The sequence below is a fragment of the Paramisgurnus dabryanus genome, chromosome 20, assembly GCF_030506205.2.
Source record: "Paramisgurnus dabryanus chromosome 20, PD_genome_1.1, whole genome shotgun sequence".
Lineage (NCBI taxonomy): Eukaryota > Metazoa > Chordata > Actinopteri > Cypriniformes > Cobitidae > Paramisgurnus > Paramisgurnus dabryanus.
Window position 1 is genome coordinate 32,338,849 of NC_133356.1, and position 27,882 is coordinate 32,366,730.

Below are 27,882 nucleotides of genomic sequence, written 5' to 3' on the forward strand. Positions count from 1 at the left end.
ATGGTGGAAGGTATTGTACTGTGGATGGTGTTGAAACCAGTTCTGGACCAAAGCAGAGCAGTGGAATGACACATTGTCCCAGTTGACAGTGTTTTGTATCTGGTGCATTTCATACCTGCTGTGACAATGTGGTGTAATCGGTCCAAAAATGGGAAAAGATGAGGTGTGTTCTAAGGGCCCATTTTGGCATGATGGAGGAGAACCCCATGCTCTGAAATGGCAGCGCGAAGGGCGATGTTACCCCCACGTTGCCCTGGGACATTGATTATAGCCCGGTGGTCAATGACATTTCTGCCTCTCCTTTCTTTTGTGATTTTGAACCCTGTCTCATCAATATATATGAATTCATGCAGGACCTGCTGCATTTTTAGTGCTTAAACATGATTGGTGTGTCTACAATTTAGCAATAGTGTGTTTATGCACCTGTTGGCTGTGTTTAACCGATTGGCTCATAAGTGTGGTCATTTGACAGTCAGTGCTTTGGAATTGCAAGGAAGTGCCATCCTGATATACTTCTGTGTCTGATGTATACAAGTGTGTTTAGTGTTTTGCAAATCACTGTGTGTAATGTTTTGAAAATAGTGTGAAGCTGACAATGTGCTTACAGTTGTGCAAATCTAGCCTTGTGTTTTGCTCCTTAAGTGTAAGGTTTTGCTAATTGTGGGAAAAGTTTGATTTTAGTGTGTAAGCAATCGTAAAAAACTGTAAATAAAAATCCTTTGTGTTGAGCTCTGCTATTTTAAGTAACTTTAAGGTTAATCATAAAGTTTAGATTTACAAAACAACCTGTCGTTTATATTAAATCTTTTGCGTCATTATTAGACAGTAAATCAGATGTAGGAAATAGAAAAGTTTCAAATTCAGGCTTAGCCTACATTATGTGCAGAAATATTTGTCAAATATGAGGTAAGTAATCAGCGATAATGAGATAACGCTTAATAATTGTAAAATACATTACATTTCTTGAAAAAACAGATTTAATTAAATGGCGCCAGTATGTTACCAGGAGTCACAAGGATTACTTTAATATCTGCTTTTGAGTCGTCAAAGTTGCGGATGTATTGACTTGCATTAAATGGGTTTTTGCTGTGCTTTTTTATTTTTCTACTGATGAAAAAAGTCACCAACATGTCGGATAGCCTGATGGTTAGTAAATAAACTTGATATTGAAAGTATGCTACCGTGTTCTATTTTTATTATAGTTCGTTAAACACCATTCTTTTATTTAAATAGCCTACCTTACCATTTACGGTGTTGGTAATTATTGTGCTGCTAATTTCTGATCAGGAAGTGATTTGTTTGTTAAAAAATTATATGCTACTTTATTATAAGTATTGCTCTTAACAGTCTGTGACCGTCTGTCCTCCTCTGAGCCTGTAGAGCAGATCCAGCTCATCTCTAAGGTCAGTGTATACCTGCATCATATTAGACTGATCACTACATTTAACCTGACCATCTGTGTATTACATAAAACATGGTTCCTACTCTTCAATATCTACACTACAGCATCAAGTATAATAACTTTTATTGATTTTTTTAAAACCAATTGAAAATATTAAATTTCTTTATTTGTCATGTCATATACAAGGAAATCAGTGTGTATTTCATGAAAGTTTAGTTTCTATGCAGAAGCCTTTACATGTAACATTTACCTACATACAATATACAACAAAAATAAACTAAGAAAGTCTGTACATTAAATCTTCAAATGTTCTTGAAGTATTGCTCATTTATGATATTGAATGTTGTTTGTGTTGATGTGTGCAGGCAGGATCCAGGCTGGAGCAGTTGGGGGAGGATGATGAGTCTCCTTCAGGTCCTTTACTGCAAGCTTGCTTGAACACACTGGCGTTCTTATACATCACACTGCCAGTCAAGAATCCACTGAAGGTTTGAAACATCAACATTTATTCTTCATGTGTTATCAGTGATATTGTGAATCAGTTCCCACTTGTGGTGGTGGGTCTTGTTGTCCAGGTTGATAAAGAAATAATTGGGTAAAGTTGACACACATTTTATTCCAGTAAATATGTCTCAAGGTGGATTTAAAAACAACATTAAAAACACTTCTAATAAAAACACATTTGTGTTATTCAACTTATAACCCCAAAACTTTAATTTACTATGTTGTAGTGTTTCTCATACATCTGTTTAATAAGGGTTAAAGAGAAACTTTTCAGGACAATAAATAGTCCTATTTTCAAATACCTTTTCAAAGAAACATGTATTATGTTGTTGGAATTATAGTTTTACTACAAACAAACAACACAGAAAGGACACTGCAAAATAAAGGCATGACACAATGATTTGCTTTTTAAGTTATTATATTTATTTATAAATATAGGGCCAGATATTTCTATGTTAGTATAAAGCTATATTATAAAGTGTATAATTAATATATTATTAATATTTAATAAATAGCATAATATATAAATAATATAAAGTATATAAAGATTATATAATATTAGGTTTATATATTAGTACAGAAGTAATATTTTATTAATGTATAATATATTAGTGTAGTAATAGTATAATCAATGTATAATACATTATAAAGTATCTATATTATAAATATATATTATAAAGCTATAATATTAGTTTTATATACATTTATATATTAGCTTTAATATTAGCTTTATATATTAATATATAATTATAATATGATTAATATATAATATATTAGTGTAATAATAGTATAATTAATATATAATACATAATAAAGTATCTATATTATAAATATATATTATATTAGCTTTGTATATTAGCTTTCTATTTAGTATAAAGCTATATTATAAAGTGTATAATTAATATAGTAGTAATATATAATTTTTAGTATAATTAATTAAACATATAAAGTATTTATAATGTAAATGTCTATATATTATAAAGATATATAATATTAGCTTTATATATAAGTATATAATTACAATATGATTAATATATAATATATTAGTGTAATAAAAGTATAATTAAAATATAATACATAATAAAGTATCTATATTTTAAATATATATTATTAAGCTATAATATTCATTTATATTATATTATATATACAATTTTTAGTATAATTAATAAAACATATAAAGTATTTATATTATAAATGTGTTTATAAAGATATATAATATTAGCTTTATATATTTACATATTTATTTTAGTATAGCTTTAATATTAGTTTTATATATATATATATATATAAGTATATAATTATAATATTATAAATATATATTAGGGTAGTAATAGTATAATCAATATATAATTCATTAAGTATCTATATTATAAGTGTATATTATAAAGCTATAATATTAGTTTTATGTTTATATATATTCTTATATTAGATTTATATGTTAGCTTTAATATAGCTTCAATATTAGCTTTCTATTTAGTATAAAGCTATATTATAAAGTGTATAATTAATATAGTAGTAATATATTAGTATAAGTAATAGTATAATTAAGATATAATATATATTGTAAATAATATATCTATATCTATAATAATATAAAATATTCCAGAGGAAAGTACTGCTGATGAAATGAGCAGTACTGGAGTTTAGTTGTCAGCTGCTTGTAAAGCTGATCTGGAGACAGCAGAGGTAACTGGATCTAAAACTCAAGGCAAAACTGTGAAATCTCAAAAACATGAAGGCAGAGGAACTGGAAACCGAGAAGACAAAGCACAGCAACGCCACAGCCATGAACGACAGGACCTGCAAACCAGTCAATAAAACAACACAAGAGATGAACAAGACTTGCAAACGATGATGAGAGATGAATATGAAAGCCACAGACCACCAGCCGAAACAACCTGCAAAGGACAAAACCTGAGCCCGAAACAACCTGCAGACCACCAGCCGAAACAACCTGCAAAGGACAAAACCTGAACCCGAAACAACCTGCAGACCACCAGCCGAAACAACCTGCAAAGGACAAAACCTGAACCCGAAACAACCTGCAGACCACCAGCCGAAACAACCTGCAAAAGACAAAACCTGAACCCGAAACATCCTGCAGACCACCAGCCGAAAAAAAACCTGCAGAAGACAAAACCTGAACCCGAAACAACCTGCAGACCACCAGCCGAAACAACCTGCAACAATCAAGATACCAAAAAACACAAGGACCAGAAACACAAGACTCTCAAAAAGCCATGACATGAAACACAACATGGATTAACAACACCAGGATCACAAACTTATTAAAATGGGACCATACCTCATGTAATGTTTAATGCAATCTATAGAAATACATTTTACACAATTATCAAAAAATAATGAAAACACTGCTGAAATTCTTATACTTATGCTACTTATCTAAAGTGGTATTTACAATATTTACAGTAGAGGCTGACATTTTTTCGGGAATCCCGCGGGTCCCACGGGTCCCGCGGGATTCCCGTGGGATCGGGAACAAAATCACTATTAATCACGGGATTGGGACGGGACAGGAAAAAATGTCAGCGGGAGTGGACGGGACCGGGATCGTAATAAAACTATGATACCCAACTTTATGAACGCTCTCAGATTTCATCAAAAAGATCTTAATTTGTGTCCCAAAGATGAATGAAGGTCTTATGGGTTTGGGACGACACGTATGTGTTATCTGATACATGTGCTAGTCACATTTTAGAACATATGAAACCATTTTGCGGTATCTTGTATATTTTTGCATATTTTGAACTTAATTACAGCTGTTAATGCTGGTTATTTAAACAAATGTATATTAATGTTCTTTCATAAAACTTTTATTCTTGTTTATTATTTGTTGTTGCAGAACCACAAAAACACAGATACTTAAGTGCATATTAATGGAAGGTTTTATGCCCATACTGCAACTGTGAATTAAACACCCATAATCCAATTATTTGTCTGGTTCTTGTGTTCTGGACTCCAGACTTTGGGTTTATTAAACTATTGTAGACATGGAGTGAACTATGTATTGTTTTTCTTTTATTTGCTGTATTCCATTTTCTGGAGAAAATCTAGAAACCGGCTCAGCAGCTGGTCCAAAAAAGGATGGAGAGCAGATTAAATCAAAGTCTTTGTATGAACTAGACACTAGTTGAAGAAAAAAATATATGGGAGCGATACAGGAGCGGGAGTCAGTTTAAACAGGAGCGGGATGGGAGTGGGAGTCAATTTACCAGGAGCGGGATGGGATGGGATTATTTTTTAAACTTTGGTCTGGGAGTGGGACGGGACAAGATTTATTTCTATGGGAGTGGGACGGGACAGGAGTGAAAATCCACTCCCGTGTCATCCTCTAATTTACAGTAGTATTTTTAGGTGTGACTGATCTGTGTGTTTATAAATCACACATTGATTCAGTACCTCTTGGGTGGAGGCTCTCCACTGATGTCCACTTCGATGCGAGGAGGAGCAGCTCCTGGTGTGGAGAAGATCTCTCTGATGCGGATGGATCCATCAGCCTGCTCTTCCTCACAAAAGCTGGGACGATTGAGTGCTTCCCACAGGCGCTGCTTGATCCTCAGACCCAGAGCCAGGCTGTAAGGACGAAGCCGACCAGAGGGCAACCGCAGGATGGGATCCACCGTGGAGTGGTAGATCTCCTAAAAAGTAAGGGAGGGAAACGATAAATCATGTAAATTAGTTGCTATGCTTCTTAGTGAATTATGATGAAAGGCGGCTACATCCAAAACCAGAGGGCGCTTTTATACAGAAACTTAATATGCACCGCAGAAGAAATACCATTTACAAACACTCCAGCAAATGACTACAAGCTAATTTATATCGCTTCACTTCAAAACTTTGAGGTATTTTTATAATAATAAAGAATATTTATAATGATTATGTTTGACAAGTGCTGCTTTTTATATATAAACGACTTAAACAGTGATTTTACATTGATAAGGACGGATCAAAGAGCCGTAGTACATGAAATAGCTCTGCATAATATCGCCTCTGCGTTTCAGAATCAATACCGGACAAGCTTTATTAGTGTGTATTGCGATTTATTGTTACACTCTTACCTGAAAGTCCTCCACGGTGCGGCCGTTGATGATGAGAGGTTCCTCTGGTGCCGTGTCCGCGGATGGTGCTGAGACCGGAGGCCTGAAAAGTGCTGGACAAAGGTGAGGAATAACAGCTGTGTTGTGCATGTACCTTTCCTCCAGCCGCTGGTGGTCCTCCTGCAGCTCAGCATCTCTCTTCCTCTTCTTCGGTGGCTGAACGGCTCTGGAGACGCAGCTGTAGGTGTGGTCCAACCCGGTCACATCCGCCATCACTGGGAGGTCCGCTACCTTCGACACCCTCGACCTGGAAACACTCAACGGGCCTACACAGTAGTCATCCAAATATTTTGAACGAACTCGGGTCCTACGGAGGCCATACTCACCTGTGAAGGTCCTCACCGTGCTCGTCATCATGAAGATATCAACAAGATTCAGAAGAAGCTGAAAATCTCTTGAGAAATCTGTGTGTGTATCAAGGTATAAAGAGTGAGAATTTTGTTTTGAATTTGGTTTCTACAACTGATGTCAGACGTATGACATAAAACACCAATCAACCAATCACGTGGCTCCTTGAAATGCTCTGTTAATTTCAAATATACGCTGAGGTCTACTGATGTAATGCAGAGTCTTTAAATGTAAACAACACTGTCAATATTCAATTAGAGCTGTTATTGTACAGAAAAGACTACTTTATCTTTTATTTCTAGTAATATTAGTAAATATTTACAAGAGTTTTCTACTTCCAATAAAATTTTCTCTTTCAGTTGCACATTTATTTATTAAATAAAAATTTCATAAATGTTTATACATAAAAAATGTAACTTTAAAATATATAAAACAGAACACATTAAGGGAATTATTTATACATAAAGTATAATCAAATTTTTTCTTCACAATAGTGCAATAGCTAGCAGTCCAGATTGGCTACAGGAGCAGACATTTGGGTGTCTATCTGAGTGTCTGTCTGCCTCACTCTGCTCTGTGAGCACAGATCTATATCCTCCCCTGGAGCTCCGTCTGGATCGCTTTCCCATTGGTATGTTAGTGCTGGTATTATAATGAATTATTCAATTGTGTCATTATATCAGTTCTTAATATGTTCTGTTTTGCAGATGAGAAAACCCATTTATTGTTTGCTAACAGAAGGTTTGTATCAAATCATTAATACATTTAATGGCATAATTTTGATTGTCTTACATGTCATTTCTGAACCAACGGTTTTCTGGTTTTCATAGTTCTCCAGTTCCTTCACCAAGTCTTGAGTAATTATGTGGAGCAGAACAGGTAAACTTTTCATTGTTATGTAAGGTGCCGTAAACATGGGATTCACAGTGTTGCGATTGCACTACTCATAAACAGAATGTTTCACATGCAAATAACTGTTATATAATTGTCTGTGTATTATTGTGCACTCATATTTGATTTGGTCCTCAGTGGTCTTGCTGGTCGTCACGTGGCTCAAGCTCAGTGGATGCAGTCCTGTCTTGCAGGGTGAAGACCTCCACGCTGGTGGTCCAGAGATCTCAAAAGCCCATTAGTGCAGCACTGCTTTCAGCTTCAAACCATTGCGACCTACAGCAAGCACTCTGTGGATTACTGAGATACTCATCTATATTGACTGATGGTATGCTGAAAAGCGCTATAAGTAATGCATTTATTAATGCACATCAGAGTTTCCGTTCCATCTTTCTCTATCACTTTTTCCTAAAATCCAGAGGAGTTTGTTCAGGCAGTTCAGAGCACTGCAGGGATGGCTGTTGTCCTGCTCATTAGATCTGTTATGGGAAATGGAGATGATGTACCTGTCACTGTAAGTGAGTTTACTTTTCTTTTAAAAGTTGTTTAGTACAATAGCAGATTTTACATTAACCCATACTGTATGATCATATGTGTTTTCAGGTTGCAGGTCTCCTGCAGGGTATAGATGAGGAGAACGACACCGCACCCTTGTGGTTGAGTCAGAGCTGTGCGGCGCTGTATGAGAGCAGCAGACCTGAGCCATGGAGCTCTGGCCATGATCAGCTGGAAAGGAAAAACTCTCGGCCCACAGGCGGTGAAACTGACTGAAATGCTTCTGTCTTTAGATGCAAGGTACTGTGGGATACATTTTTATATTTAGGATGTTATATTACTGTAAACAAAACAAAAATACATCATAAAAAATAAGCAGTATTGCATTTAGATGTCCTCTATCAGCCCTTTTTTAAAGTTATCCAATGGTTTAAAGTTCAATGCAAACTATAGGAGAATCTTGAGAATCAGCATTTCTCTTCTAACAAAACATTTTCAGACACATTATTCAGGCCAGAACCATCATATAATCATCCAGATTTACTATCCTAAATATCAAACCTGTTTGAAATTATTGGGGCAGCCCTGATTTGCTTGTGAGTCATTTGGGAGGTGGAAGATTTGATTTGTAAACATCACACATTACATAATAATCTGAGCCAAACATCAGACCCAGTCCAGATCCTGGACACGATTTTCTTTCAGATTCTCAAGAGGGGAAAATTTGGGTCGAAAATCCTGTAGTGTGAGCCCAGCTTTCCAGTGTGTTTAAGCAATATTGAGCAATTATATCAGTGTGTGTGTGTGTGTGTGTGTGTGTGTGTGTGTGTGTGTGTGTGTGTGTGTGTGTGTGTGTGTGTGTGTGTGTTCCCTGGGATTTGAACTTTTTTTTTATTTAAATCCCGTCATTGACAAAACAAACATATACTGCAATTGAGCGTGTTTGTGACCAGTAACAGTCACTGACAACAAGCACACATACATAGTCTATCCCGCACATTTTTGAGCCATCATTGACAAGTACATTAACCCTCCATGTGCTGTTTGCAGGGTTCCCACGGGTCCTTGAAATCCTTGGAAGTTTGTGAATCTGGGGGGAAAAAATCAAGGCCCTGGGAGGTTTTTGAAAATATACTTGCATAGATGCAGGTCATTGAAAGTGTTTGAATCTATTTTATGCAAGAAGTTTTCTCGAAAAAAAATCCATATTATTCTCTGTGTAGTGTAGGATAATATCATAAAAATCAAGACTTTATAAGCACACATGCTAAACTGTTCCCTTTAAATGCTTATATCTTCTGTATGTGAATGTTGATTCATACCAAAATGCTTTTTTGCATAGTTATGTTTGCCATATGAAAACATTTCGAGTTACGTATGTAACTGTTGTTCCCTGAGAAGGGAACAAGATGCTGCGCCTCTCTTGCCATATTCCTGCATCCCTATAATGCCATTTTTGGCAATATTTCAGATAGCGATATACTTCCTGGCTCCCGCGTCACCCTGTCTTTGTCGTTAAGCCTCACCATTGGTTGAATTTGATATACGCATTCAGACACACTTACCCCTGGAGGCGTCCCCAACATGTCACCACAGTGACGCAGCGCGAGTTCCCTCAAAAGGAAACTGTAACAATGTATCTTAAAAGGTAACACAATGTAACCTTGCTCTTACTTGAAATGTGTCCCCACATTTAGTCCTTGAATTTGAGGGGGATTTGCACCTGACCATATTAAATGATAGAGAGCACGGACCCTTTTATATTTGAGATTAAATAAAACGTACAGCTGAGTTGACTCTGTCATCTATGTGACGCGCGACAGTCAGCACATGATCATTTCAAATCAGTTTACAAGACAAATTCTCTTGTTATGTTTAATATAAAAGTTAACATGTTGGTCCAGACTCAATGGTTTGGTGTATTCATTTTTATTGTAAGCCTTTAAAAAGTAATTATTTTAGATGCAATTTTGTAATATTTACAGCGTTAATTCTCTAATATTTTTTTTTTTAAATATTTTAGATAATTCCGCAGATTTTTCAAAAAAATGGCCATAGAAACAGCAAAAAAGCAAGAAGATTTGGTCTGGCCCTGCCCATAACCTTTGCTCTACCAATTGATCTACATGAACACTTTTTTTTCATAACTTGGCTGGTGCTGCGCCTTACAGTCAGGTGTGCCTTTTAAGTCAGTATGAATTAATTTTGACATTTATGAGGCAAGAGACAACATTACCGTCTACAACCGCGAGAGTCCGCCATATGCTGCTTCTGTATTTATGTAATTCAAAGGATTCAGTAATGTAGAATGACGAGTATGCGAACTTCACGCTAGGTTAATTTCACGCAATGTTCTGGATGCTATGGTTTATCGTTTAAATAACTGATAATATTACTTTTAACGTACAGACATCTATTCAGTCTGCTGTTCTGTCTGCTGTTGTTTTGAATAACTTGCCTTTCCAGATGAAATGTCTGTTCTTCAGTTTGGATTTTGTGAAAGAATTTTCTAAATAAACGCAACGTATAGTCCACTGTGACTTATATATGTTATTTCGTCTTAATGACGCATTTTTGAATGATGCGCCTTATACTCCGGTGCAGTTTATAGTCCGGAAAGTACGGTAATGAGTTGATCCAACAAAATTTCCTTTAACCCATTGCTCGCTTTCTCATAGAGTAAAAGAGTCACGCACGGTATGGTAGTGGCTCGTGTTTTAACTCTTTGGAGCGGCGCTGCGGTCGATTTTGTCGCCTGTCTCTCGTCGGGGGTTCTCCTCTAATCACACGCCTCCACCACCACGTCTACTCCCATTGGGAACACCTGCTAGACGGGGTACGTCACCAGACTCGCTCCCTGTTCCAGAACCTGCTACTGATCCACCAGAACTGCACAGAGCACATGTCTGATCCCACCGCCGACCCCTACATCGCTGAACTTACCCGGGATCTTCTAGCTCTGGAGTGGCATATGAAAGGGAAGTATGGGATCCTACATTCTAAAAACAAACGGTGCTATATAGCACCAAAAGTGGTTGTTTGCTCGTAATCATAGAAGAACCGTTTTAAGTGCCATATAGCACCGGTGAAGCACCAGTGAAGCACCTGTGTAGAACCAAATAGGGGCCATATAGGACCACATATGGTTCTACATAGCACTATATGGTTCTACACAGGTGCTTCACTGGTGCTTCACCGGTGCTATATGGCACTAAAAACGGTTCTTCTATGATTACGAGCAAAGAACCACTTTTGGTGCTATATAGCACTGTTTTCTTTAGAGTGTAGCCAGTCTGGTGGAGCGTTTAGGAGCAGAGCATCTTTTGAGGCTTGATGGTGGTCTTTCATCCAGGCTGCTGGGTTTGATGGGAGATCAGACGTTGGCACCGTACGCCAGCGATCTGCTGGAGAAGCTGTTTGTGAGTCATAAAGCCCAGCTTTGTGCCCAGTTTAAAAATAATCATGCCTGGATGGAAAGATGGTACGAGGCGTGGATGACGCCACTCTTGCAGGTACTGTGTGCAGCCCGGCTGGATCAGACAACTTATATATTGGACTACTTTCTACCCAAGCTGTTGCGTTGTAACCCATCTAATCTTAGCCTCATGGTGCAGGCCCTGCAGGAGATGCCATCCAGTACAGAGGGTAAGATAGTCATTCAAATTACTCATACAATGATTTAAGAATATTTACTGAGAGGAATTAAACTGAGTTTTGTATTGAATTGAATGTTTAAGTGTCTGTGTGTTTGTTTCTCAGGAGCGTCTGGAAGCAGAGGTGCATTGGGCGCTCTGATGACCTGTCTGCGTGCCGCCAGAGCTCAAGGTGTTTTCAAGTCTCTAGACCAGGAATTATGGGATGGCCTGGTGCCCCTTCCGCTAATGCGACAGGCATTGGTGCACAAACACGATCAGGTGAAACACCAGCTACATGCACCACTAACACTTCCTTGTTTATACTTCAGTCTAATTTTCCTCTACTTTGTTTGGTGATTCGTGAAATTAGGTGCGAATGGACGCACTCGGTTTGGTTTGCGAGAGCCATCGCAGCACAGAAACTCTCTCTAAACAGGAAATGGAGCTGATCCGACACTTCCTGCCCTTTAATCTGAACAGCCAATCACCAGGAGTTAGGCAACAGACGATAAGCCTGTTTAAGAAGGTATGAAAACCAAACATTTTTGCTGATTTATGAAAGAAAATTGTGTTGTCTCAGCCATTTGAATGGGATCTGATTGGATCTGATTTGGCCCCCGAAAGCAAAACCTTTACAAATTACCTGGTTACCACAGAGCTTCAACATCTTCAGCTGAACCTCAGCAATATCTTTATTTAGCTTTATTTATGGTTGTCCATAAAACAATACCTAAATAAAATGCATAATCATTAAGCTGAGTTAAGGCAGAACTACTACTGTACAGTAATAAAACTTAATCATTTCTTATTAATTTCTCGATTATCTGAAAATATGAAATTGCCTGCAACCTCTAGCGGTGAAAGTTACAGATTGCCCCATTGAGCACCACGTCACTGAATGTAGCTTCTCGTTCGGGTTCAGTAGGTATCACTAAACAGTGTGTAGAGACCCTGCAAATTGGAATGCAGCTTATGTTTGTAGACCTCCAGTAAGCAAAGCAAAGGCAAATATTGAGAGAAACCAAAACTTCAGGTGGTGTAAGCAGTGAAGAAAATAGAAACACTTAGAACAAATCAGACTTAAGTGCAAGTTCTTCTATGGCCAGTTTCCCAATATTGATGATAACTTTGCTTTCTCAATAATGACGATGGACTGAGGGTATCTACAGCTGTAAACTTTTAAGGTTAACAGAGAGTGAAACGGGAAAGACAGGAAACTTCGGTAACACTTTATTTTACGACCCGCAAAGTACCGCGTAATTAAACCGAATTTACAGCGTACCTATTTGTAACAACAGGGTAGGTAACCTGTAGGTATAAGGGAATAATATTTTAAGTTTGGGGTAATAAGGGGGTAAGAATATGAAGAATTATAAATTATTTATACTCTAAGTATTTTATAACAACAGGGTACCTATTGTAATATTACGTGGTATGTATGACTTAGTCAAGTCTATGGGGAAATTATGTTTTATTTATTTTTTATTGTGAATTTTATATATTGTCTACTGAATGTTGTATACAGTCAATGTCTACGAGCCACATCGGCAAATAAATATAACAGCACATCACTTTTATTTTAGTAGCCTATATTACTTGCTATTAATAACAAAAGTCCAGCTGATTTAATGTGGTTATCTTTTTTTTAAGGTAAGTACAATAAAAATAGCAACTTATTCCCTATTTACCAGGAACTCCTAAATTTTTTGAATATGCATATTTTTGACATATTTGAAGTGGTGCTTTGCAATTTATTTACTGTAAACACAAGTATTTTAGCCAAATATAATTTATGCAATGGCAAACCAGAATGAAACAACAGCAGATATCAGCTCCTGCTAAAGCAAAAGACGAAGCTAAAGCAAAAGAAGGCTACTGCGCAGGTGTAGAACGCGCGGCCGTCTGCAGGAGGTTTGCTGGAACGCGATCCTGAGGTAAAATTTCTTTAAGAGGTTTTAAAAACGTTCTACACTGTGGAGTACGGCTGCGAGTGATGTCAGCAGGATCCGCATGCTGGATAAGGTGACTGGTTTTGTTAATACATGACTCACGCATTTCAAACAATGTTTTTCAAGAAAGTTGCCAGCTAACGGTAGCAGGTTAGCTAGCACATAGGTTAGCCTAAAGTTATTAACGTCACTGGCTCAGAAAACTCTGTTTCTGTCAAGGCACAGTGAAGAAACATTTACTGAAGGCTTTCATTTATGTTTTTTTATATGTAATGCAGAACAGAATTTGTGAGACGACATCAACTCATCATCCGATCGTGGACAAGAACACCAACAGAGGAAGCCAAGCCGCAAAAACAATGAGAAATTGTCATGACTTTTTATTTTAAATAAAAGTTATGTGATAATAAACATTAAGTGTTGGCTTAATTATAGTGTTTTAAAGATGTTTTGAAATAAGTTGTTTTTAAAATAAAAATAACAATATTCTGTATGTTTATGGTATTTACCCTATGACATTTATAACAAGAGGTGAACAAAGCACCACTTTAGTTTACAGCCCGCAAATATGTGAGTTACCTGGTACATACACAGAACAATCGGGGAATAAGCCCCACTTCAATTTACAGCCCGCAAATATAAGAGTTACCTGGTAACTTCTGTATACATATAGAGATCAAAGAGGTACAAGTTGCTATTATTTTTATTGTGCGTTATATTTTATTTGCCAACGTGGCTTGTAGACATCAACTGTAGGCTATACAAAACACTTCATCAGGTAAGTAGCAAATATGAAAAAAAAAACATATTACACATAGACCATATTACACATAGACCATATTACCCATAGACGTAAGTCATACATACCACGTAATATTACAATAGGTACCCTGTAGTTATGAAATACTTAGAGAATCATTTTCCATATATTCTTACCCCCTTATTACCCCAAACTTAAAATATTGTTCCCTTATAACTACAAGTACGTACTGTAGAGGTACTCTGTTGTTACAAATAGGTACGCTGTAAATTCGGTTTAATTACGCGGTACTTTGCGGGTCGTAAAATAAAGTGTTACCGAAACTTCTCTGCTCTCCTCTTCTCTGCTTCACCCACACAACACAAAAAAAAAAAAACATATTGGCTACGTCTGAAACCGAACAGAGGTGGACACTACTTGAGTAATTTAAGTACATTTTCCAAGCATCTGTGCTTGATCAGGGTGTTTGTCTTGGGAAAAAATGTACTTTTCTTTAATAAAAATGTTCACTACATTCTAAAGCATAGAATCATACTGTGTATTCCTTTTATATTGCATATTAAAAAATTGATTTAATACCTAATTACATAAAAATTGTGTACTTTTACTTTTCTTAAGTAAAAATACAAAAGTACTTTTTACTTTAGTAAAAGTAAAAAAATACTAGATGTTTATTGTTCTTAAATATTAAAGGAACAGTATGTAGGATTGTGGCCAAAACTGGTACTGCAATAACAAAACTTGTGGCTAAAACTGGTACTGCAATCACAGAACTGGTGGCTAATACACAAAATGACAACATAAACATCAGTTGAGGGCTGCAACTCCACTTTTTAAATGACAATATCCTGGCCAGACCACTGTTGTCAGTGATATAATTATTTCAAATGAAAATTATTTCTTAATGTCTAGTGACATATCAGGGCCATTTTATGATTAATTGATATACATTTCTTACATACTGTTCCTTTAAATATAAACCAAAAACTTGAAATTATGAAATGTAGTGGAGTAAAAAGTCACTGTAAAAAAATTCAGTAGAAATTTGCAGCTGGGTTGCCGGTAACTTACTGTAGATTTAAATTTATATTATTACTGGCAACATTTTGTTCAAAGTTAAATGAACATTTAACATATACAAGTCTTTGTCTGTACAGAATAAAACTAGAAAAACAAAATCTGAAGCAAATAACAGAAAAAGTTTGATGATGATTTCTGGTTCCCAGAATGCTTTGCATGAGGCTGTTAGTTTTATTCTGTAAAGATAAAGACTTGTTAAAATATAATATTTATTCAACTTTGAACAAACTCTTGCCAGTAAATAACATAAATGTTAATCTACGGTAATTTACCGGCAACCCATTGTAATTTCTACTGATTTTTTTTACAGTGTATGCTTTGGACTGTATGTTTTCCAAAGAAAAACACTGATAAAATATGAATACTTAAAACTGTACTTTTATGTAGAAAGTAAAAATAATTAATCAGTGTCCGCCTCTGAAACCGAAGGCAGCTGACTTGTTGCCTCGCTGCCTCGAGGCAATGACTTTGGCGGCATGAAGGCCAATCATGCACCAATGAATACCTTTTAAGCAATACTATAAAATTATAAACATTTTTTTTTGTCATTTTTACTCATGCTATATGTTGTGTCTGAAAATGTTCATATTTTCAATTTTCCTGTTTCCATCATTTTGACAGGTGCAGTTTAATATTACACAAAGATTAATATAAATGTCTTTTAATAACAAATATGGCATTACATATATACAAATAATTCAACCAAATTGACAGGAGAAATGGTACCTCTCTTTACTTTCATACAGTCAGGGCCGCATTAATGCATGGGCTTACCTGGGCTTAAGCCCAGGGCCTCGGGCTGGAAAGGGCCCCGAGATGCCGGAAAAAAATAACAACCGCATTTTATAAAAAGTTGATACTCCCTTTAAAATGATGCTTAATCGCTTTGCTTTGAATGTCCGTGCGTGAATGCAGTTCCTGCGCAAGAAAATCTCTCTTACTGTAGGCTACCCTGCAATCATTAGTGAGCTTTTTAAAATTTCTGTCTGAAATATCCATTATTGCATTTCTGATGAACAAAGACGAAACTGAGGACGCGTTTTTATCTTATTATGAAAGACAACGTGTAAACATTCATTAAATGATTCCTCGTAACATTTTTAAAGCCAAGATGTAGGCTACAGAACAGCACACAAAGATATTACACAAAACATTTTTGATAACTAAATCTAATAAATAACAAATTAGATTCTGCCTCGGAAGCCATGGCTGAGTTCAGCGATCTTATTTCATTTTGAGATTTAGCGTGGCAAGGAAATAAAAGTAGAGAAATTACATATAATTTGTTACTGTAAATTGTAAAAAACAAGCTTTATATACAATTCCTTAAACGGTTCATTTATAACAAGAAAACACTTAAAATAATCGTTTCATAGACACTATATGCTTTATTATTTTGCACAGAAATATCTGATTGCTTACTTTCACTTTGATCATCTCTGTATTCACTTGAAACATCTGATGTGTCTTATAACATTTGTTTCAGGAATCTCTTTTCTATCATTTGAAAGTTAACACCGACCATATTATTAAATCACAAGAGATACAATTGTGTCAGATTCGGTAGAGATATTTATATTCGGTGTCATCACCGAAAAAAAAAACGGCTTACCTGTTTTGTAGCTCAACTTCTGACAAGTTAAGTAACCTTTTAAATACATTTTAAAACTTATTCTTGTCGAAAAAATCTGTTTTTTGATGTTTAGTTTGATGAACGCCTAATGATCACGCAGAACACCTAGCGTGTTCGGCTAAATTGAATGTGACAGCATGCAACAGCCTAACATCGACACAACGGAAAGCAATCCAAAACTTACAGAACTTAAATTAGATCAGAATTTACCTTTATAATTCATAAAAATTAAAAACAATATGAAGTCAGAATCAATAAGGTGCAGAACATGGGTGCAAAATGCCTAAATGCGCAGGGGAATAAAACACAAGCCACTAATAGTTTAAGCAGATAACACTAAATAATCTATAAATTAAATAAAAACAAAGAAATATTAAAATAAATTTTAAAATAACGAAAGTATAGAATTGTCTGTTTTGTCTTTTTTAAATTGCAGAAACAAAGAGACTTTGCAATGGTTTCTGGATATGGACGTGTAGCCCTGTCACGGGATTTAGGCTATTAACAGACTTTAAAAATATTTATTAAAAGCTAGTTTTTCACATATTATTTACTTCGTATTATCATAATAGGCTGTATATTTTTATATTGGGAGAAAGCTGTTATATGTGAAATCAGATAATGTGCACTCTTATACAGCCAAAATTAAATGATCTTCATTTTTATAACACATCTGCGACGATTCGACTGTGCAGTAGTCGAATCAGGCTTCTCCTGTCAAAGCATCGAATCTTAGACTATTCGGGTCACCTCTAGCTAGGACTATGTGCATATGTTATGCAGTGATATTTGTGTATATTGTGGGCATTCTGATATGGTTTTAATATTTTGTTATTGCATTTATTCCAGCAAAATAAAAGCCTGACAACTTGCACTTAGTGCCCTGCTAAAAAAACAGCATACCAGCAAGACCAGCATATGTTGTGTTTTGGTGCTGGTTTGCTAGTGAACACCATCTAAACCAGCATTAGCACCAGCATTAGCACCAGCTAAACAAGGACCAAACCAGCATTAGCACCAGCATCAAATGCTGGTCATACCAGCAAGACCGGCATATGTTGTGTTTTGGTGCTGGTATGCTGGTGACCACCAGCTAAACCAGCATAGACCAGCATAATTCCCATGCTGGTCCATGCTGGTTTGATGCTGTTTTTTTCAGCAGGGTTATTATAAAGATTGTGTGAATGTAGGCTGTAATTCTGGTGGATGAAGGGCCCCACAAAAGGGTAAAGCCCAGGGGCCCCTTACAGTGTTAATGCGGTCCTGCATACAGTACAGATTACATAAACAGGCAATAAAGAGTATCAATTGATTTTTGTAACGTGTTTCAGAAGATGTTTGCGGAGACATCTAGAATGCGAACCCTTTTATTTTGTATTTATGTTTTATCCTTTATTTATTTTACTGTTTATTTTGTATATTTGACAAAAGCACAACGTTTTGTTGCTATAATGAATGTAGACAAATAACAGTAGACCCTTCATTTTCAAAGGATGTCAAACATGTAAGTGTTTCATTATAAATGATGGAGTATTTTAAGTTGATTCCGCTTTGATGAGAAAAAAATCCATCAAACCGCGCCCTGGCGTTTTTTGACCACATGGTGTTAAACCACATGGCATAATTCCCGCATAATGCATGTATTTTTGCTACTTTGTGTTTACTCTGAACACACTTTCCGACGTCATTTGTCATTTCCTAACAAATTAATGCCATAAACAAGCCGTTCTGTGCTTGAAAGTTTTTGCACACAAATAGCTGCTGTTTATTCACAACCTTTAAGGGAAATGAACTTTATTTTAAACAGTGAAAAGCTCTCTCTGTAAGGTAACAGATCTGCAGCCTGGTGGGTGATTTTCCAAAAATATGGGTGTTGAGGTCATACAGACAATCTATTTTCTCTCTGAAAGTCATTTGTCCAGGTCACCTTGTCAAGTGATTTACAAAAGCAAACTTCTTTTATTAATGAGATATGTTTTCTCTCCTGGTTTAAATAAATCATGCTGACTAGAGATTGTTAGTCTTGCATTTTTGCTAACATCAAAGTACTGTACAGAAACAATTCATAGAAGTCAATGCACAATGCAATAAACCTAAATGACTCTGGATGTTCTCCGTTATCTACTCATAACCATCCATGGTCTGTACAGGAGCACTTTTTTAGCAATTTTGGGCCATATGAAAGAATAGGAGGTCGGGCCCCCTACCATACCTGTTTCGCACCAAACATACAATATACAATACAAGATAATTTATTGTGCAAATGTAAATTTCATAAAAAAATACAGTACAGTAATCAAATATTCATAGAAAATGAAACATTCTTAAACAAAGATTAAAGATAATTGTGACCCTGCCAGTGAAAAGCCAGCTGAAGTATTTATTTGTGGTTTACTGTTTACTACATAAAATAATCCTACATAATATAAGGAACATTTTGTGAAAATATAAACTTGAAATGTTTAATATTGACGGAGTAATATCATGTTAGCAAACAACAACATTGCATCTTTTCTCGAAATTGACCTTTTGCATTAAAGGCAGGATAGGCAGGAATTATCTAAAAAACTTTTTTTACAAATTTGTTTAAACAGTCTTTATATACAAATACAAAATTAAAATGTAAGTACTCTGAAAAAGAGAGTATAAAACTCGATTGTCTTTAGACCTCTCACGACTGTTTTAAACACAGCTCATTTTTCCATTCGGGACAAAACAAATGATTGGCTTGCGCGACTATCACTCTCTCTCGCGACCATGGCACCACCCCTGTTGCTATGGGATCTGCCCACACATTCGCACACCCGATTGATTTGAACGTGCATGAGGCACGAAATCTAGGAAGAGCAAAAGTATGGCAGAGAAAGTGCATTCAGAACTCACAGTACCTGCATATATAGTCAGCGAAGGCAAACAAGGCAAACAAAGGAATAAACGAAGCAATCAAACGAGAGTAAATATCGCGTGGCTTTTCCTCGAGTCGACGATGCGGTATGGTCTCCAGAGTGTAGTCCTCAGAGTCAACAATGCTTTCATCATGGAAACTCTTCCATGCAAAACACTGGCTTTATAGTGAGTACTAAAAGCCATCCTATTTGTTTATATTCTTAGTGATAAAGTTAGGTGTATTATTACATGTGATTGTGACATGATGTTACTACATGCACTGCGCTCCCAGCAGAGCCGTTCAGCGTCACGCGTTTATGTGTTTTGGGGGCGTGCTTTAGAAGAAACCCAGAAGGGAGGGGGTGGAGTGGATGGAAAAATGAGTCGTGAGTTGTCTACAGACACTTGATTTTTATACTCTCTTTTTCAGAGTACTTACATTTAACTTATGTATTGGTATATAAAGACAGTTTAAACAAATTTGTAAAAAAGTTTTTTTTAGATAATTCCTGCCTATCCTGCCTTTAAATCAGACTGGGTCAAAAATGCTTGACCAAAGCTTGTATTATAATTGTTAGCATTATTTATAAGGTGAATTACAGGTTTCACACACCAGCAGCTTCAGTAAAGCAAAAATAACGACACATTATGAAATGGTGAACTCGAGAAAACAGCTTTACTGTTAAATGATTCTTCAGACTGTTGGTTAATCAACGGGACTCTAAAATGAAATGAAGGACAACTATGGCAAATTACAACATAGATTTCCATTGATTTCTTAAAGATGTTGCAAGGTTAGAAGCTTTAAATATATTACTGGACTAGTTTAGCCTTTGTTACCTTTGTTTCTGTTGCATTCAGTGGAAAGAAAACTGTAATTTCTCTACTTAAATGACTCTTTAAGCTTTATGTTTTTATATGAAACTAGGCACAAATAAACAGACTGTCTTGTCATTTTGGTTATGTGTGGCTATAGGGTTTCCTTGTCATTTGGGAACTAGGCTGTTGGTCTTGGAAATGGGGTAATTAGTAGGAGTTTTCCATATACTGTACCTCACTTAGACCTTTCATTGGTTCCTCATCAGCTCAGATGGTCAAATGTTAGCAACATAATAAAGCATGGTTAACACATTCCAAATGATCTCATATATCCTCAGACTTAGTTCACCTAATTAAATGAGAAAGAATACTGCTGCTGTATCCTACTGTATGCTCCATGTGCCTCTTGGTTCTACTTCTCCTGTGCCAGTTCTGCCTTGGTGTCCTGCTCCAGAAAGGCCCCCAGCCATGCCTGTTTTGCCATGATCTACAACCCCATGGATATGTACATAGAGACATAAACTATCAACATACCTAAAAAACATTGATTGTGCTCATCTGAAAAAAGACGTCATATACACCTGGTATGGCATATGGGTGAATATATTATAGGATAATTTTTCATGTTTGCGTGAACTGCTCTTATCAGTTCTAGATCAGGGGAAATATCAGTGCCTTTAACACCACTCAGTCAGTTTTTGTCAGCAGTGTCAGTCAGTTCTTTGATTTGATAGTGACAAGGGCAAACATTGATGGCTAGAACCTTGCATGGCAAGTCTTGTGGGTTGTTACCAGGGACGTACCCATTAAAGGTTATCCAAAGACGGAAAATCAGTGAACTGGCACCAGGGTCACCCAAAACTTACTCATACATGTGGGGAGCAAAGGCTAGACTTTCTTGTTTGATCATACAGAAAAGCTACTGTAAAAACACACTGCATAAAGTTCAGGAATGGTTTAAGGAACATGACAAATGTTAAAAATGTTCAATCTCAATTTATAAAGCACAATAAAAACAACAGTGGTTGACCATTGTGATGAACAATATCAATTAAAACAAATACAACAGAAAACAGTAAGATGAAAATAAAACACAAATAAAATAATGCAGCAATTAACATTTAGACAAAGCAAAAATAGTTTTTTTTATTTTGCTTTAAAAAATAATTATGATGAGATTAATCTAATAGAAAGCGGTAGGCTGTTCCACAGTTTAGGTCCAGCTATGGCAAAAATGTTACCTTAGACCAGTGGTTCCCAAACTTTTTCAGCGTGCGGCCCCCCTTGTGTACGGTGCATTCCTTCGCGGCCCCCCAAAGAAAATTTGTGACAAAAAACTGTTCTAAAACTCAACATTTTAATAAAAAAAACAATTATACAAAAAAGTAGTGCTTTCGGTTAGTAGCCTTATTTTTTTAGGTTTAATTACACAAAATTCATGATAAATTAATGTATTTCATAAAATGTCATAAAACTGGGGCCCCCCTGGCACCATCTCAAGGCCCCCCTGGGGGCCCCGGCCCCCAGTTTGAAAACCACTGCCTTAGACCACAAATTTCCAAAAATCAAATGAACGTGTATTTGTTGATGAGCCCCTATTTGTTACGGTTCTTTGTCAAGAAAGCAACAAAAACATGGAGACACACAACTGCTTAATTTGCAAAACAATTTATTAAACTAAAGAAAATAACCCTGAAATGTTTAGTAGTCAGTATAGATGAATAATCAGTATGTGCGTGTAAGTGATGCAAATGTAGTCAAACTAACAAACTAAAGGAAGATTAATGTTCAATAATTTGTTCTAGGAAAGGCGGATCATAGCGAGAACTCCTCGAGTGCTGCTGTGGTCTCCCGCAACCTTCGTATCCCTCAAGAACACTGGTAGCCACATGACAGACAAACAAACGCCAACAAGCACACATCTCTTCTCTCTCTCTCTCTCTCTCTCTCTCTCTCTCTCTCTCTCTCTCTCTCTCTCTCTCTCTCTCTCTCTCTCTCTCTCTCTCTCTCTCTCTCTCTCTCTCTTGCCATCAGTTCAAGCAGGTCCTTATAAAAGAGCGCAGAGTTGGTGCAGGTGCAACACGTCATCCAATCTGACAGTCACCTGTAGCTAGAAACAGTAGGCTTGTTCGACTTTATGCGGTGCCGTTAGAACTGACAGCCGGATAACTAATATAGGTTAACACAGATAAAATCATAGTTAAGTCTTTCTTTATTAAGCCCATTACTGAGTGTATTTGTGTTTGTGAGTTTGTGACTGTGTTGTTGTCTGAGGTGGAGTTTCAGAGTTGGTGACTTGGATGTGGACGCCAGTCATCAGAATGGTTGATTTTCAAGTTCATCGTTCCATTGTTGTTGACAGAGTCCCTTTAAGGACACAGACATGGTTGCTACAAAAAATAAAACGAATAAAGGACAAACGGTCGTTTCCCTACGTTATAAGGCATGTTTACGTATAATAACAAGGCAAAACAACAGTTACATTGCAAAATGATTCATTACTGCAATGGCAGAACTAGCGGGGTCTAGATTTTTTTCTTTAACCCCCACGAAAATCAAGTGGCTAACTAAGTCAATGGCAGGCAATTTGTGCTTTTAATTCACGTCAGACTTTAGCACTACCATTACTTTGAGATAAAACTGTTATATATAATGTATAAACAGTTTTTATATAATTCATATTACTAAAAGGGGACAGAGAATGAAGAAACATTTTTATCTTGTCTTTGTTGAATAATGGTAGTCTACCCGCATTCATGAACATACAAAAAGTGCTAGACATGCTAAACATCTCAGTCTCATAGAAATTCCTCTTTTAGAAATGTCAGCCAGAAAACGGCCCAATCTGAAAAACTGATGCTTATGACATCACAGGCATCTCACTGCCCCTCCACTTTAAAATAATTGGCTACATTTTTTGAGTGGCAGCAAAGTCAGCCAATCAGTAATGAGATTGCAAGTTAAGCCAGTAGGGGGAGCCAAATAGGTGCAAAACCACTTGTTTAAAATCCCCCACCCTACTAGAGCTATCTGAGAGAGGTTTCTAGGAAGCTTCTAAGGCATTACAGACCCAAACAAAAATGTTTTTGTCTACATGTCACATCACAGAACAAGGATAAATACTCTGTTCAATCATTCTATGTCACCTTTAATCATAAATAACCAGTGTTTTGAGGACATTTACCTCAGTGGACGTGTTGCTCAACGAGGATTTCGTTGCGATTCTCAATCTTGAAGAGAAATATGCAGCGAAGCTCTCCCGCGGAGTGAAGAAGGGGTGGAGTTTTCAAGGGTTTCTCAGACAGTTGAAATGTCCAATGGAGTTAAGAGGACTTTAGATTGGTTAATAAATTCTAAAAGTAACAGACCCACGTGGGGACTGACCAATAGCATTGATTTGTGAAAAAATATGAAATTGACAAAATTTGGACATACGAGGTTGCCGCCCGACAGCGACGATGTACTTATTCTTTTGAATTGAAAAACGTCTGGACATCTGAATATTGCATGACATCCAATAGCTTTGTTTAGTATTACTGATAATACATTTACATCTATGCATTTGGCAGACATACTATACATTTGATCAAAATGTTTGTTTGATTCCCTGGGAATCAAACCTTTGATCTTTGCACTGCTAACAAAATCTAACAAACTTGTGTTCATTTGATTTATGTGCAGTTTTTATGTTAAAGGGGACATTTCACAAGAATTTTTAAAATGTCAACTAAATCTTTGGTGTCCTCAGAGTATGTATGTGAAGTTTTGGCTCAAAATACCATAGATCATTTATAACAGCATTTTAAAATTGCCAATTTGTAGGTGTGAGCACCCAGCACTTAAACAAGGAAAAGATCTGATTTTCATGATATTTCCCCTTTAAGTTTGGTTCAGAGATTCATCCCATCACATATGAGATTGATTTCCAGATACAGTAGCAAATGTTAAGTGCATGCAGAAATCTCTAAGTGAAAGGGGTGTGTTGTTAAGGCAAATAATTGACAGAATAGGTCAGCTAGTTTGACCCCACAGCTTTGCTGTCTGTCCTCAAATGAAAACAATTAGGTGCCTGGCTGACATTTACACTCTACATCTCGAGAACCGGAGGAGTCGGGCTTCAGGCAAAGTGGTCAAACAAGGGACACACTGTGAATGTCTCATCCACACAGGTAATCAAGTTACAGGTGGGTGTCTGGCTGTTGATGAAATCACAAAGTCCGCCTTTCAGTTTTGAGCCTAGAGGGCATGACAGGATTTAAAGAGGGGAAGACAAATACAGAACATACAAAATTTGTGTTGTGCTGACCACAGGCCAGTTCAGTCTTCAAGTGCATACAGTAAGACTTTAAGTTTATGGCTTACTTTTTTTAGATTAGTACTTTTCTGAAAAGAGAAACCATTTTAGGAAAAGAACGGTTTTCAGAAGGGCACTAAATATAAAAAAAAATTAGTATTTACTTAAATGAAAAAATACAGAGGAAAGTTAACTGGCTAATAGATACTATGGAAGAAGTTAGCATGAAATATAGCCACGAGGTGGCAGAATATTCTGATTTTGGTTTCTTTTGAAATTTGATCAAATCATACCAAACAACACAGTTAAAGTAAGAGTAGATGGACATACAAATGTTTTTGTGCGAAGCAGGGAAAGGGAAGCAGATATGTCCTACCTCCTGACTATATAAACAGACTGCATTCTCAGACAGTCAGGTCTCAGTCAAGTATATTTCATTGTTGCTGAGAAAATAAACACATGTATGTGTTCTGAACTGTCTTTGATTGTGTATGAATCAATCTTTCAGATATGAAATTAATACACCAAAGGTCAGATTTACTAACAGCTTGGGCCAGCGCAAACCATAATTTTGGCATTAAAACGTGATTTACTAATGTTTGCACGTATGTTATGACTGGTATTTGCACCATTATTTAACACTGAAAAAAGCATGTCTTAAATTCAGTGGCGGTCCGTGCATTTCACAACTAAGCCTATACAGTTTATTAAAAAAAGACACTGCAAAATGAGTCGCAGCAAATATTATACAGAAACCTGTTTAAAAGGTATTTAAAATGAAGTTTTTTTTTGCTAAAGACATTGCATACATGTAAATGGTTCTTGTAAAAGATTGCAAAGTGTTTTTAAGAATCAAAAGTATAAAAATTACTTTGTTGACCGTCTATTATTCCAAAATAATGCATTTACATACAGTACATCATTTACATTTACATTTTGTCATTTAGCAGACGCTTTTGTCCAAAGCGACTTACAAGTGAGGTAAACAATAGAAGCAATTATGGCAACACAAGAACAGCAATAAATAAGTGCACTGGAAATTGTCTCATCAAGTCCAACACAATATACATAGCCATGGGTATGTTAGTAATTTTTTTTTAATAATGCAAAGAGTTTTTTCACAGATTTACTATTTAAAAGTGATATTAGTATTTGAAATACACCTCCGGTGCAACTGAGACACATCATCAGTGATTTATCCTGGGTTCATTGGTTGTTTCGGGTCTCACAACATCATACACCCTCTCCCAGGTGACCCAGCCAGGGTTGATCAGACCTTGGCTTGTGTCTAGGTAGTTTGTATGATCCATGGATCATAAAAGTACAGCCATCTTGATGCCTTTTCAGCGACGTCCATGATGTTCTTGATGGCTTTCTGTGCAGACCCTTCACTCCATCTTGAGTGCCCTGATGAGTGACTGGGCAATGAATCCTCTACACCCAACCCAAAGGTCAACATTCAGCTGCCAGTCCTGTGCTGTTGCGAGTAGTCCCCCTGTTTGCTTCAGGCGCTGATGTGGCTTCCCCCAGCTTTAACAAAGGCGATGCTCTGCCTTGCTGATTGCTGGTGTTTAGGTGAGGTGGTGATGGCGCAGTGGATAAGACACACGGCTTTGGTGTGAGAGACCCGGGTTCAAATCCACTGTGACACACCATTGTGTTCCTGAGCAAGACACTTAACCCCTAGTTGCTCCAGAGGCGTGTAACCTCTGACATATATAGCAATTGCAAGTCGCTTTGTATAAAAGTATAATTAAATAATAATAATAATAAATAAAATAATGGTGTCTACTGCATGCAATCCCAGTACCTATTCCCTCCGCAATGGCCCTCAGCACTTGGTCCATCTCCCACAAGCTCACCATGTTTCAGCCGTGACTGGCAGCCTGCTCTACTGCCTCTACAGCCTTCCACTTCCTGCCAGTTCTGACCTATATGCCTGCTGAAGAGACTTTGATGTCACTTCATCACAGTAGCACCTCTCTTGCTCGAGTTACCATAAACTCTCCCTTCAAACTACTGAAGGGCAGTTTTAGCTTGTTCTTCCTCCCATAAGGCGATGTCACTGAGACTCCGTGGTAGCCCTAGCCACTTCCGCAGAGAACAGCTGACTTTCCTCTCAAGGCATTCAACGGTGGTAATTGGAATGTCATAGACCAGCAGTGGCCAGAGCAGTCAGGGCAGGATGCCATGCTGGTAAATCCAGGCTTTATATTTACCTGGTAGACCTGACTTGTCCACAGCCATCAGACAGATTCTCAACTGGTTAGTGGTTGTCTGGATTGCTGTGGTCCTTTAGAGAACAGTCGTGAATCTAACCAGGACTCTTAACTGGCTTTTCTCTGACAGATGGTATCTCAATGCCTCCTAGTGTGAAGCAGAACTGGTCTGTAACCTTCGTTTTCTTTACTATCAGGGACCTGTTCTTGGCTGGCTTAAAGTTTATTGTAGCCCATTTAATGAGGTGCTTGAGCAGAAGATCCATCTGCACCCCAGGACCGATGTTATTGTCACTGTCATATCATCCATAAATGCTCTGATGGGGGGGCTGCCGTATACCTGACTTGGTAATTGGGCCTCTGCACTCCACCTCTGTTGACTTCACCAGCATATTCATTGCCAAGGCAAAACAATATCACAGAGATGGGGCATCCAGTGATAATGCCCTTCTTCAGCCGACGAAATAAAGATGTTTTCGCTCCTGAGGTGACTTTCAAACTGAAGGAATTGTAATATTCAAGTATGAGGTTGTTTGGAATGTAATGTCGATCAAGTGAGGTTTCTACCAGCCTATGCAGGATTGACCTGTAGGCGTTGACAAGATCGAGCCAGAGGACTGCCAGATCCCCTTTGCTTTCTCATGCTTCACGTAACAGCTGGGTGACAACTTCTCTATGCTCGACGCATCCTGGCATCTTCGGGACTCCCCCCTTCTGCACAGAGGAATTGAAATATGTGTTCCTCAGGAGGAACTCTCTCAGGCGTTGGGCAAGAATGCTGAAGAAAATTTTGCACTCAACACTGAGGAGCGAGATGACTCTGAACTGCTCGATAGTGCTTGAACTCTC

At 37.0% G+C, this 27,882-nt stretch overlaps 1 pseudogene; it reads left to right on the top strand.

Moving 5' to 3' along the window:
- Window positions 1–27,876, top strand: LOC135737583 (tRNA (32-2'-O)-methyltransferase regulator THADA-like; annotated as a pseudogene).
- Window positions 27,877–27,882: the final 6 nt, after the last annotated feature.